At 34.6% G+C, this 15000-nt stretch overlaps 1 protein-coding gene across 2 annotated transcripts in view; it reads left to right on the top strand.

The window, feature by feature from the left end:
- LOC135206183 (homeobox protein OTX-like) overlaps positions 1–15000 on the top strand; it is a 492545-nt gene that overhangs the window by 82184 nt on the left and 395361 nt on the right. For both annotated transcript variants that reach the window (XM_064237496.1, XM_064237494.1), the window contains exon 2: positions 7009–7108. The gene's annotated coding sequence lies outside the window, so the exon portion shown is untranslated. The remainder of the gene's footprint in view (positions 1–7008; positions 7109–15000) is intronic.

The following is a 15000-nucleotide window of genomic DNA, read 5'->3' as shown; positions in this document are numbered from 1 at the left end:
ACGAATTAGATATTAAAGGACATTTGTAGCTCGAATGATATACATCTATATACTATATATATATATATATATATATATATATATATATATATATATTATGTGCGCGTGCGTTAATACACTCATATATATATATATATGTGTGTCTGTGTTTGTGTATCACAAAAGTGCGCATATTGTTTGGCAGAAATATCAATGGCAAAATTAAAAGAAATTCCAGTTACCATTTGATTTATGAACAGTATATGCGAAATTTGTGAATAAATATTCAGTTACGCTTGTGAAGACCTAGCCTAAGATTTAAAGTTTGCTGATGATTTTATAATTTTAATGAATGCGCCTATTACTCATTGTATCTGTGGAACTATTAAGGAAAATAATAGCTAGCCCATACTTTGCCGTAACAATACGGACCGGCAGAAAACACTTGTAATCTTCTATAGAAAGCCATATACCACGGTCTACTGAAGAGAAGAGGAAGGTATTAAGAACAATAAATGTTCGGCATGACCTCCACGATAGAAGGTATTTCAGAAACCCCAACCTTATTAACGTAATCCCATCATTTGTAATGAGGAACCGCACCGGCCTCAACGGAGAGAAGGAATAAATGACTAGTAGTGCACATAATCAGCTTGTCCATCTGCGAGTTATGAATCTCTCCAAGTCAGCATCTTGGGGCTGGCAACTAAAGGCGGTTGGTGGTGGTTGGTTATGATTAAGCTGGCATATGCCAGCACGCACCATTGCCAAAAGTCAGCCGGGAAGCGTGGTACGACGTGAATGGGAGTAAGAGGTCTGGTGTAGACCTCCGAACTCTATCACCCAGCAGAGACCTCCGGTATCCGAGTCTTCAAAGGCACCTGCAGTACCCCAGAAGTGAACAATCTGTCTTCCAACACCTTCAAGAGACATTACACCGAAGACTTGAAGTAGAACAACTTGTAGCTGAGATCGAAGTCAGCCATAATGAACTGAAACATCATCAGTTTATCATGCTCAGATCAGCTGATCATGAATTGCTTTCTACGTGTCGATACAAACCGATAAATGGCTCAACATCATCTGATAACAAGTAGTAATAAAGCCAATTGATTTACTATGGTCATCTTTTCAACGATAGCGGAAAACAGCAGCAGTGAGGAGAAAGTTTCGACAACAGAGGAATTACTGAATCAGTGGTTCCCAACGTGAGGTGTACGCCCCACCAGGGGGTAACTTGATTTTTCAGGGGGAAGGGGCAATTTGAGAATGTTTAAACCAAGTTAATGGCCTTTTAGGCTCCCTCCACGTGAATGTATAAGAATTATATATCACCACAGATGGCATCAGGATTTTAAGAGGTGATTAGGCGGGGCATGGCCAAAAGAGGTTGGGAACCACTGTTTTAAATGGTTTTGGTTCTTAGGAGTTTTGCCACAATTTGCTTTCTCAAAGCAGTTTCTTCCCTGTCCCAAATAGCCCTCAAGAGAGAGGTGAAATTTAGAAACTGTTTTGCATTTAAGTTAAAATTTTATTCTTCTGTGTATTTAAAACTTTCTAAATATTTTTTACTGCATTATCTACTTTATCCTTACATCTGATTTATGGATTCTCTTTTCATTTTCTCTGTTGTAGCTCTGATCATGGGAACTAAATTTATGAAACGTAGATTAAGCAGTAAACATGTGATCTAACATAATGAAACTTCTCCTAATAATCTTATTCGTGTTTATATATATATATATATATATATATATATATATATATATATTATATATATATATATATATATATAAATGTATGACCTGCACTCGTATGTGCATGTCTTACAAATGAGCAACAACAAATTGACCATAAATGTCTTAACTCTCTCATATACACATACAACTGTGTGAGCACAGCCTTAAACATAGCAATGTTAATGGCCATCCTAAAACAGAGTAAGGTGTTGCGATGGTGTATCCCAACAGATCTCATATCTGACGACTGATAATGCTAAGACAATTTTTTTTTTTTTTTTTTTTTTTTAATTTTTTTTTTTGTTTTTTTTTTTTTTTGCGCCTCATTAGATTTTATCGGGAACAATCGTTGTTTCGGTCGTCATAAATAAGATAGCATCCCCCCGTGTACTTCATGGAGGCTTCAAGATATTAACATGGTAGGCGTGATATTAAGTTACATGGCAGGGTATTTGTTACGAAAGGCTTTATGGATGATGTTTCGGGGGATTACTAGGAAGAAGCAGCAAGCTACGAGAGAGAACAGAAGAACTTTATAATTGTAACTTTAGTTTAAGAGTAACGTTTTTCTCTCTCTCTCTCTCTCTCTCTCTCTCTCTCTCTCTCTCTCTCTCTCTCTCTCTCTCTCTTCCCCATACACTATTTAGTAATGGAAATATCTGCCACAAATTTCTTTTTTGCATCGTAAGAGCATCTGACAGAGTCTAATATTAAACAAGTTTTGCGTGCTCTGCAAACTGTGCTCGTGTTCTATGGGGAACCGACCATTTTGCCACTAATATATATTAAGATATCCAGGCGTTCTCTCCTCTATCTAACTGAGCTCGAATAAAAATGTTTTCTCAGGAAGTAATAGATGTTTAAGAATAATTGCTTCCACGACTTTTCTCAGGGATGGCAACGGGACCTGTCAGCCCAATACTGACTAAGGCATTTCCCTTTTCAGTAATTATTTCCTTTTTTGTTCCTTTTTGCTGTCATTATCCCTAAGGATACTTATATTTCCCCATCTATCCAGCAAGCCTCTTCTCAGGATAGAACCTCTCATCCCGACGATTTTATTCATCATAAATCCCCATTCTTTCTTTCTATTCTTTATCCAAGAAGCTTTTTGATAGAGACTATCTAATATTCTTGACTTAGAGCAACCCGTCAGAACTATAAGCAATGTGCTCTTCCGTTTTCCCTGTCATTTAGATCTCTTATATTTTTCAGCTTTGTCTGAGGTTTCTAGTAGGTGTGGTTTCATGAATTTCATAGTTTTATATATGTAGCCAGTTACTAAGAACTTGCTCTCCCTTCGGATCTGTCTTACAGTTCAGTAAGAAATCTGGATATGTTATTTAGATGCCTCTTCTGCTACTTTGAAATATCATCTTTTACTATATAGTAGATTTTTACTCTCATATCTGATACCTTCTTTTTCCATTGTTTTCCTACAAGAATATCTGTCTGGTATGTTGGCTGTTACTGCCCCGATAGTCATTTCTGTAGAAAGTCGCTTTTGCTAAATACACTAGTTTTCACATGACTTTTGGAGCCACTGGTTCGTACTGGGCCACCATTGACATGGTAGGATTATGTGTACATTAGATTTCACGCTGTAACTAATTATGTTTGTATTTTGCAAAGCCAAGAGTTAAGTACTTTCATCAGTTTTTCATCTTCAACTCAAATATATGGAAATATCTAATGAGTTCTGCTATACCACGGTCATAGTAAATCTCTAACCTTTTACTGATTTTGTCTTCTTATGGCTTTTTTTTTTTTTTTTTTTTTGCAGATTAGGTATAGCTATTTTCCATTCGTATATTGCTGGTGTCGATACTATTAATTAAGGTAATTAAGGTAATTAAGGGCGTTTCTATGTGCATGTTTATTAAATAACTGTCTAACTATAAGCGTAATTGTAATCATTTTCTGTGAGTGAAGAGTAATAGAAATTTAGCAACCGTGAAAATTGCAAATGAAGTACACTAGAGTAACAAATGACGTATCCCAGTTTATTACCATCACCAAAGGTTATCATTGCAAAAAGTAACCTGACGATTTGAATACCAAGGACCATACCTTAATCTGACACCTTTTTGCTATCATTCATTCTGGAACAATTTCCTTCGATAGCGAATTATAAATATACGTTCACAGAAATAGCGACGCCCATAGCAAAGGGTGTGCAACTTACAGGCCAACATTTAAGTAAAGGACTTATTATATTTTTCTGTATTTTGCAAAGCCAAGAGTTAAGCACTTTCATCGGGTTTTCATCTTCAACTCAAATGTATGGAAATATCTAATAAGTTCTGCTATACCACGGTCATAGTAAATCTCTAACCTTTTACTGATTTTGTCTTCTTATGGCTTTTTTTTTTTAAGATTAGGTATAGCTATTTTTCATTCGCATATTGCTGATGTCGATACTATTAATTAAGGTAATGAATCTGAACTAGGGCGTTGTAATCATTTTCTGTGAATGAAGAGTAATAGAAATGTAGCAACCGTGAAAATTGCAAATGAAGTACACTAGAGTAACAAATGGCGCATTCCAGTTTATTACCATCACCAAAGGTTATCATTGCAAAAAGTAACCTGACGATTTGAATACCAAGGACCATACCTTAAACTGACACCTTTTTGCTATCAGTCATTCTGGAACAATTTCCTTCGATAGCGAATCATAAATATACGTTCACAGAAATAGCGACGCCCATAGCAAAGGGTGTGCAACTTAAATGCCAACATTTAACTAAAGGACTTATTATTTTTTTTCTTTTAATCTTGTTTTTTTATACTGACGTTTAAGGAATTAATGATATCCACGAGTGTTCAACATATGACATTAACAGGTAGCTAAAGGATTTTCGGATGCTGGAAAGATCCCACCGCATTAGTTTTGCCTGGGATAGATGCTTCTTTGCTATGGGTGAGTTCTGATGATAAGCGTTCAATGCCACAAATTCCAGGGAAATGAACGGAGCATTTGGCTTCTCAACTTTGCCATAAAAGGATATACATAGAGTATGACAGTTTCATAAAATGATATAAAAGCATTTTCCTTGACAATTTTTGAGGAGTTCGTAAACATTAATCATGAATTCAGCAAAGGGATTTCGGAGTTTGAAAAAACGGTCACCAATCCTTATATTTAGATTTGAATAATTCCTTCCTGTCAGATTATGTCATCGGCAGAGATATTCTTATCTTCGTCATCATATATTTATTCGTTGTTAAATACAATATCAAAGTAATTGTGGGGTTATTAATCAAAGTAATTGTGGGGTTATTCTGCTTTAATTATTTAGAAAATTGTGCGAATTCGTAAATTTCGTCATCAAGTACGCGTCTCATAGCAGTTTTGTATATCTGCTTACAGTGGAAAAACGGCTAAAATAGCATTAGTACTTATTATGGTAGGTTCTTTCAAGATCTTACCTCATCCACGTGAGCTGTAATTTGACATTTTACTTCATTAGCGACTGCTTTTCTAATTATTCTAAATATTCCCTACCAAAATACGCGAACTTGAATTTGCCTAACCCTCTTAACCTCCTATTAAAGAGGAGAATCGAACCCAGCCTATAACCAGACTTAATAAATATCTTTTGGTTTTTATCAAATGTGTACCGAGAAGTATTCCCTCACCTGGCATATAGAAACCTGTGGAATTCAATTTATTGTTGCTGCGAAATTGCCAATTTACAAATTAAAAAAATGGGAAAATGTTTAAAAATAGAATTTTGATAATTTTCGACCAAAATAGGATTCGGATTATGAAATTATTTTTGAAAATAAAGCGATTATCTCAATTTAGAAGACGGAAAAAAATCTTTAATTAGATTTTTTTCGAAAGAAACAATCACCCAACTAAATATGGCCATTGCAAAATCTAAGCAAAATTAACTATGAAATATTTGTAAAAACCTTAAAATTCTTTTTTTAACGGGAAGAATCAGTAGTGGCTATTGATTCTGGCTGTGTTTAAAGTTTTAAAAAATTAAGGTTTTTAAAGATATTCCATTGTGTTAATTCTGCTTTAACAAGTTTTTGTTAATGAGAAAACCCCCAATTTTCTGAAGGCAAACACACATACACACACACACCAAGTAGTCGTCATATCAGAGATCAGCAGAGACACAAAACCACAGCCATGAAGAAGTACTCTTTTGTCCCTCGGGGATGCAAACGCAACAAGAGAAATTATGCAGGAAAGGTTACCGATCCGAAGGAAATGAAACCCACCCGGATGGCGTATACGAATTTCCCTGTGTTTAGTAGCCGGAGAAGTGACGCCACGGGATTTATCTGGGAAGGTAAATTATTAAATGATTGTCAGAATCCAACGAGGTTGTATGTTAAACGTACTTAACAAAGGTAGCGATAATCCTCGACTGTCACTCAACATGAAATTGCGAATTTCATGCAATCGGTCTCTCCATGTTTGGCCCCTCCCGCCTTTTTGTTCTCTCTCTCGTCTGCTTCCTTCGCCCTTCGGGAGCGAATGGTGACCGCGGAGAAACGAGGGAGAGGAGAGGGCGCAGAAACAGGAGGATTATAGAAAGAAGGTAAAAGGGAAAGAGGAACAAGGCCCAAGGAGACTGACCTGCTTCTTGCATTGCTTGTTGCTCTGAGGCAACTGCTCTACATTTTCGCTCTGACATTTTTCGATGAATTTTTTGTTTTTCCTGTTGGAATATATTTCTTGGAAATTGAGCATTTCTCGCAGACGAAATAAGGGGAAAATTTGCCTGCCTAAGTCAAGTATCAACAATAAAGGAAAATAACATCTTTTTTTAAATAATCTCGACCATAGAGCTATCCTCTGACGTTATAGATCATGAACCTTGATCTTGTGCTTTTTATTTCCCAGTATTCTAACCTATTGGGAGCCTTTTTCATCAATAATAACCCTATGATCTTATTTGTTTATTAGACTTTTATCACCGAGATGTTACTTTACCTCAAATATTTCATAGAGTTTGTGGTGAAGTTTATTCATACTGAAAATTCATATTCTGGAATCATACTAATTTTTTATGCATATTGTAGCACTGCAAAAATGTATTATTTCAGGATACATTGTTCCTCGCCTGGGGAGAATAAATTCAGTAAATTATTAGTGTTACTTAACTAGCAATTTCATGAATCTAATTTTTGGATTAAATAATTATTAACAGCGTCATTGCATTCAGTTTTATTATTGGCCTTGTTATATGATGAATAGCCTTGTTATATGATGAATTCACTCAACTTTTCATATATCTAATCACATTAAACCTTTATTTTTTTTCAGGCTTTCGGGAGAACTATCAACAAAGTTGCGCTGACTGCTTAAGAACATTGTCTACGTTACCGGTAGCTTCAAGAAGACATGGAAAATGTTTACGATAAAGGTAGGTTCTTCAGTATTCATACATACACAAACATGACACAAACATGTATTATATTATATACATATATGCATATATATGTATATGTATGTATATACATACATATATACTCCCCAAGAAATTGTTTTTGGAGGAAAATTCTTGTGTCATCTAAATTAATGCAAGCATTATACATGTAAGCTTAAAACTGTCGCCAGTAGTCTTGATTAATTTTCAGGATACATGAATTTCGTCCAAACCCCTATTTAGGTTATTTATATTAATATTTACATTTGAGTGTTCAGTATTTATATTTTTAATGGAGCTGCTGCCCTTAAAGAGCCAGAGTGGACACAATACAGAGCTTCGATCTACATCAAATTTTTACTTTCTCTCTCTCTCTCTCTCTCTCTCTCTCTCTCTCTCTCTCTCTCTCTCTCTCTCATCTCTATATTATATATATAATATATATATATATATATATATATATATATTTACGTTTATATATAGTGTGTATATAGATGTATGTATATATATATACTTATGTATGTGTGTATACACGTCCAGGTCAAATGTACAAAAATGATCGTCTAAATTAACAAAATATTTTTTTCCAAGGCTTCATGACTTGGCGAATCTATGGCGAAAATATTTATATAATTAAAGTCCCCCCCCACACCCCCACCCCACCTTTGCCTAATGATCTCCCTTGAATCCATTAACATTTCAACCAACAGCAATATTCATCGGAGTCCATGACCCCGTGCACTCCATCCTCCACAGCGATAATGCTTAATAGAGAGTATAATGTAATTTGCTTCGAATAATCGCTTTCGTAAATAGTGACAATATTCTTCGATTTCAACCCCGATTTTTTACGATTGAATAATTTGAATTATATATACGACATGTTGATAAACCCCAGTTACTGCCATGATATACGTTATGAGCCAAAACATCAAACAACTTTTTGATTTAGTAAAATCTAGAGTCGAAGCTTCGTTGACAAACTACCTCAGGCATCTAAGACTCAATGTGTATAATTTATTACAATTGATCACCGAGGCCTTAAGCCGTCAGATAAATTATATTATTTTTTTCTTTTAACGCTTCAGCTTTTCTGAGTTTATTTCTTATGCTCCAGATTGCAGATGCAAAGTTGCAAGAACGTTTTATTCTTAAATGTAAAATAGGCCTTCAGAACAATGCTAATATTTAATATTACCTGAAAATAAATAAATTGATTTACTGTATTCGCTTATATGCACAAAATCTTACGATGTGTGAACACGAATAAATAAAGGCACAAAGAAATAGAAGGATCTGGTTAGGGAAAGATGTCTTAAGTTCACACTGACATCGATTTTACATTTTCACTCTTAGAGTGACACTGATTTACATATACTGACACATTTACATAAACTTTGATATATATTGTATACAGGCTTTATATATATATATATATATATATATATATATATATATATATATATATATATATATATATATAGGTATATTATTAACAGCGGAAGCCACAGGAAATGTTTAAATAGAAGGAATTAGGTGACAAGTACTTTGGTGTATTTTACGCATCTTCGTAACGCAGTATAGATAAAATACAGGAAAGCACTTGGGAGTGGATTCGTGTGCACGAGCTCGCCTATGAATTAACGTACGTCTTGGTAAGAGTAATGGAAATAATTGTGCTATTCAACAGTCGTAGCTGAGAGATAATCGTTCCATTAATAATGACGAATAATGGCTGACAATCATCAGAATCATAATTAAGAGATACGTCATCTATAACTGGTCTCTATATTTTGAAATCTCTGTGCATAATCGGTGGAAGAAAGTAACGAAGCAATATAATGTTCACCCTAATCCTTTATTAGGCTGGCCTTTGGATTTTTTTTTTTTTTTAAGAGAGAGCTTGTGTTTTGACAATAATCCAGACTCATAAATCCTTTCCTTGCGAGCGAGTTCAGTGGTTGGATTTCTTGTACGTACTTTCTGAAATCCCTTTCTTTAGCCAATAAATCGACTAATAAGGATAACAATTACATTTGATTATTCTATTTTTGAAAACAAATCAGCGATAAGATTGTTTGATTAATGAGTTAGAAGATGCATTTAATTGATGAACAGTTCATTCTTGTAATTATATACTTCCTTTGAATAAGAGGATCACCACTGGAGTCAATCAGTATAATTTATGTTACCCGGCAGCATAAATATTCTATTCTATTGTATCACGTATATTTCTGTAACATCTTTTGTATGATTTTTACATTTAAATTTCAAGCTATTGCTATTTGCGTAGGGGAAGTATTAATTATCAGGAGAAACCATCTTGTTTTAAACAAAAGAGAGGAATGTATAACATAATCATTAGAGACCTCTATTATGGCCCCATAATAAAGAAAGTCCGTGGACAGCCCTTGTGGAAGGCTTTGTCTTGCATCAGAGGTAATAGAAATTTTCAACGGTTTTTTTTTCTTTTTTTTTTACCGTTCAGTTCAGCTAATGGCGATACCAATGCCCTGAGCGTCACAAATATGTTTTTCGTTCATACTGTAAACAACTTCTACAGCTACAGTAATAATAATTATGGTAATAACGCAGCTAAGAGCAAATGTATTAATCACATAGAAAATGGATTAATCACCAGAAATATTAATCCCTGAACCGTGGCAAACGTTATGATTTTGGGGCCTACATTTCTCCACAATTCCCTCCGTAGACATTTTCTCAATAATGAGAGAAAAATTATACAACATCCTTAGCGCGTTACATTGTACCAGTCTTCTTTATATACAAGTTATTTAATAGGTTTTTAATGTAGTTATATGAAGGGCATTTGACCATATAAAAATTAGGATTAAAATCTTAATTTGTATTGGAAATTTTATTTGATGAATCGAAATAGTGTTAGAATATAGGAGCTTCATTGTCTTGAGTCTGACTGTGGTAGTGTAAGAATGTATCTAGTTAAATAAAGATTTTGTATGACTATATCAGGTCTAATAATTCTATTGTTTTATGTAGAGTTATCAAAAAAAGAAACTTTTGAATCGCTTAACGACTTAGTCAGACCACTTTATATTTTTTTCATTCAGCCCCATTGTAAAAAAAAAGAGAGAGAAAAAAAAAGGAGCATGAAAATCATTTCACCGTCCGCATAGTTTCACTCTATCAGCGAGCAAGGACTCTTTTGCGGCCGTAAGGTCACATGTCAATTTCGCAGCGGTTGTATGTCGATGAATGTTGTAGAAGCGATGCTGGAACATGCGCCGTGTGGCAGAGATAGATCATCCGGAGAGAGGAGAGACAAGGGTGGCTCTCTTTCTCCCGTGTTCGTACAAATAAACACGCTACTAGTCCTTGTCAATTGTCTTAACATATCACGAAAGAAATAAAAACAACACCAGGGCAAGAACGGTCGTCTTTGATTCAAAATGCATTTTCCGAAAGCGTTGGTAGCGACAGAATTATTATAGTGTCGCATTTTAAAAAAAAGATTCAGACCAAGGGGGAGGGGCTGGCCGATGGTTCACGTCAGTTATCTAACAGATCAAGAAGTAAAAACTGAGCTCGATCAACCATCTTCAATTCCAAAGGCTTTATAACTATTGCTAAGGATATTATAATATATATATTATATATATATATATATATATATATTATATATATATATATATATATATATAGTACATATATGTATATATAATATAATAATTCTCTATATAATATATATATATATATAATATTTATATATATTATATAATTACATATATTGTAGCTTTGTGAACAGCTTCGCAAGCCACTTCTTTCGCGTTTTTGTCAATTGCTTAACATATCACGAAGGAAAAAAAATGAGGGCAATCATCTTCAATTGTGTTTGCATTTAAATATTGATAACGTTATAAATAGTGTCCTATTTTGAATTATGCTGATTCTGAGACTATTTTTGCGTTGTTGTCGTTTGTATAAGATATCAAGGGAGATAATACGCGCGCACAACAACTCTATTTATCTATCTATATATATATATATATATATATATATATATATATATATATATATATATATATATATATATATATTCTTTCGTTTTAGATATAAATGGTGATAGTGACACAAATATAATGTTACATTTCGGCAATACTTCAGAAACGATTTGTTTTGCATCCGTTTTTTTTTTTTCCTTGAGAAATCAAATACAGAATTCATTTCATGGTGTCCAGGCAGCGCGGGGCATTATGATAATGAAAGCATTTGTATTTATCTTATTCTTGGTGTCCTCCAACCTCCAGGCCGAAATTCCGTCTTCCTTATTGTATCTGTTTTGCAATAATAATTAGGATGGGCGAAGGTCTCCAGCAATTCCGCGCTGGATTCAAGGCTGAAGAAGTAAAGGCAGGATAAAGGGTCCAGATTTGTTGTGCTTGGGCATTGGCTATGAATAGTCGCGCCAAGAGGACCTTGAGGGGGCGAAGGACAAAATTCTGGGGGTAAACATGAAGGGGCGAACAGAAGACGACGAGGCTTTGGTGCTTGGCTTAGCTGAAGATCTTATGAGGCGTCAGTGTTCATGTTTTCGCTTCTAAGTTTTCCTATTAAGCATTAAACTTGCATTCCCTTTGCAATGGAAAGAGTGCTTATGATGGAATGTCATTACTGGAATTGAAAGCATGTATTCATGTCGATTTCCGTTCCAGTATTAGATTTCCACAGTGTGCAACATTTATGCTCAATAACCAGAAGTAAGTAGTTAAAATTGTACTGTCAACACTTTAACCATTAATTGTTCAACTGCTTGGACTTCTTTTTCGTCAGTTTAGAAAAAAACGGAGTCCGTCTCTCTCCACAATTCACCTGCAGGCCTAAAAGATGGGAAAAAACCACAACTCTTTGAATAAGAAAATGGAGGCCGAAGGCCAGAGACGATGAACAGTCGAAACTGCATCGACAAATTACGTTGTATCTCATGAGATCTGATCTGAATTGTTCTCTCGGTCTGTGACTTCTTATTAACAGAGAGAATATTATTTTCTTATATATATATATATATATATATATATATATATATATATATATATATATATATATATATATATATATATATGTGTGTGTGTGTGTGTGTGTGTGTGTGTGTGCGTGCGCGCGTGTGTGTGTGTATGTATGCATGTATTTACCCTGCCCGGTTCTCCCGCCTGCAGAAAAAGTACTCCCATTAACTGTTAATAATATATAGACGACAGTATCCGTGTATTATTATTGATAGAATAAATACGATGTTCCCCATTTATTTAAAAAAAATTAGGAACGTGTCATAAACTTTATTGTTCGCATTGACAGAGACCCCGACACAAAAAATAAAACTTCCAGGAAGTATTAATATTACTTGGAGTGTGCACTATGTGCATAGCATTATTAATTATATATATGAAAAATGGCTTACCCCTCATTCCAAAGAAAATCACCAGGAATTCTAGATTCGTAAACTTTCTGCTTGTTATAATTAAAACTAGTATATGTTCCGCCGTCGTTAACCCACCTCTAACACTCCCACCCCCACAACCCCCTGCCCCCCACCCCAAAGAAATAAAAATAATAACCTGCAAAAACTTCTCATATCTGGGCTTTACAAATCCTGTATATTATTATTACCATGAATGCCGGCCGCTAGGCGATAGCACATTTACTTTCGGAGGAACCCTCAGTCTGCTTTTATTTTCAATTTCCCTGTTAAAGCGTATGACAGCAGATAAGAGCAAGCACCGAGAGCTGGGTTTTCATGTAATATGACTTTTTGTAGTTGTAAGCAAGTCAGCTTAGATTCAGCAATATGGTAGGATATTTTTTGTGTATAATTCTAAGTGAGGGATGAACGAATAAGCGGCTTCACCATGCTTGATCCCTAGTAAAAGAAAGGCGTTTCCCTACGTCGTCTGAGAAATGGAGAAATGTACTTTGAGAGCGTAAATGGATTGAAGGGTTTAGCAGTTGTGATTTATGTAAAGTTTAAAATTGAGATGAATTTCGTCTTTGGCTGCTTTTTTTTCACACTGACTAACAAAGAAAAGTTTTTACTGACAAAATAAAATGGGTGGTCTTGATAGGTCTTTTTGATGAAAATAAAAATTATAAATGGAATTTTTTTCGTTTTTCTTTTTTGAACAAGAAATTGAAAATAGGTCTCTTCCATTAAAATGAAATTTAGAATAAGTCTTTATGGTGGGGCAGTGGGGGGGGGGCGATTTAAAATAGGTCTTGTTGATGGGGAATAATACAAAAAAGGTTATTTTCATGAAAAAAAAAAATATATATATATATATAATATATACACACACACACACACACATATATATATATATATATATATATATATATATATATATATATATATATATATGAAAGTCGTAAGTATCAAACTCAAGGCCGGTCTTGGTATCAGTTTCTCTGAACACAGAAGCACGTAAGAGGAGCGAATAAATAATAGGAGAAAGATAGCCATTAATAAAATGGCTTATTGCTCACTGTTAGTCGCCTGTGCATCCACCGCCACATCAATGGCTGCTTGGAGTAATCACAAACAATCATTGAAGATATTAAGCGCAGGTTCTTAGAAGTCATCAGCTTCGCAGTGCATTGACTGTTACAGATTTCCTGATAAGAAATAGAACGCAAAGTTGCACCAACTCATGCAACGGTTTAGCGCTCTGCTTCTCATTCCCCCTCTACCCCAGCTCGAAAACTCTCTCTCTGTCTCTCTCTTTCTCTCTCTCTCCACGTACCCCCACGAGTGAAAGGGTATATCCATCCAGGACCCCCTTGGTCCTTGGGACGCACTCCCCCGCCCCCTCCCCTCCCACCCCCAAATCCCCTGCCGGTAAAAGGGTAAAGGTTCGGCCGTCGCCAATTGGCGGGCGCTGCTGCCCCTAGGTTAATCCGGGTATTTCATAAAGGTTTATCTTCCCACTGCAATCTAATGAGGGTAGGGTTTTTGCAAGGCCTAGTTACAATCAGAGTCTATTATCGCAGCGGCTAGTTGTTGTTCCTGTTACTGCTGCTTTTGCTGTTACCGGTCATGTCCAGAAAGGAACAGCTAATCTCCTACTTGAGGGATAGCTCATAAATCATCTTCAGTACTGTGCGATGAAGCGGCAGGTACGGACGCACTACTTCCTTTGTGCGGATTTTGCAAAGGAAGTTTATATATGAATATATATACATATATATATATAATATATATATATATTATATACATTACATTAACATTACATTATACAAAATACATACATACATATTATTATAGATATACATATATATATATATATACATACTGACATATATATATATATATATATATATATATCATATACATATACATACACTATATATATATATAATACATATTCTATATATATATATATATATATCTATATATATTATATATATATATATTATATATATATGCACATATATATATATATGGATAGAATATACAGATATACATATATACACATATATATACTATTCATCTATATATATATATAATATATATATATATATATATAATATAATATATATATTTCTATAACTGAACATAGTACACAAAAATAAGCGCACAGTAAATACAAAATAAAGCAAGCCTGAAAGAAATGTCGATAAATGAATAATTAGATAAAAAACAAGAATGGAAATGGAATGCACAGATCGTTCAGCCAATCGGTGAAATAGTCAATCTATAGAAGAATCAAGTAGGTCTTAATGACTCAAAAGAATTCTGCCAATACATTCCAGCGGACGGTCTTTCGTCGTGAATGAGGACCTTGTTCTCTTTTCAAGAGCGGTGTTATTTCGTGTTTTCTCGAGACCTTGTGCCATCAGATCGGGTCAGTCTTTCAGTGCCT

The sequence above is a fragment of the Macrobrachium nipponense genome, chromosome 29, assembly GCF_015104395.2.
Source record: "Macrobrachium nipponense isolate FS-2020 chromosome 29, ASM1510439v2, whole genome shotgun sequence".
In the NCBI taxonomy this organism is placed as follows: Eukaryota; Metazoa; Arthropoda; class Malacostraca; order Decapoda; family Palaemonidae; genus Macrobrachium; species Macrobrachium nipponense.
Note: the sequence above shows the minus strand (reverse complement) of the source record. Positions and strands in the feature narration are given on the sequence as shown.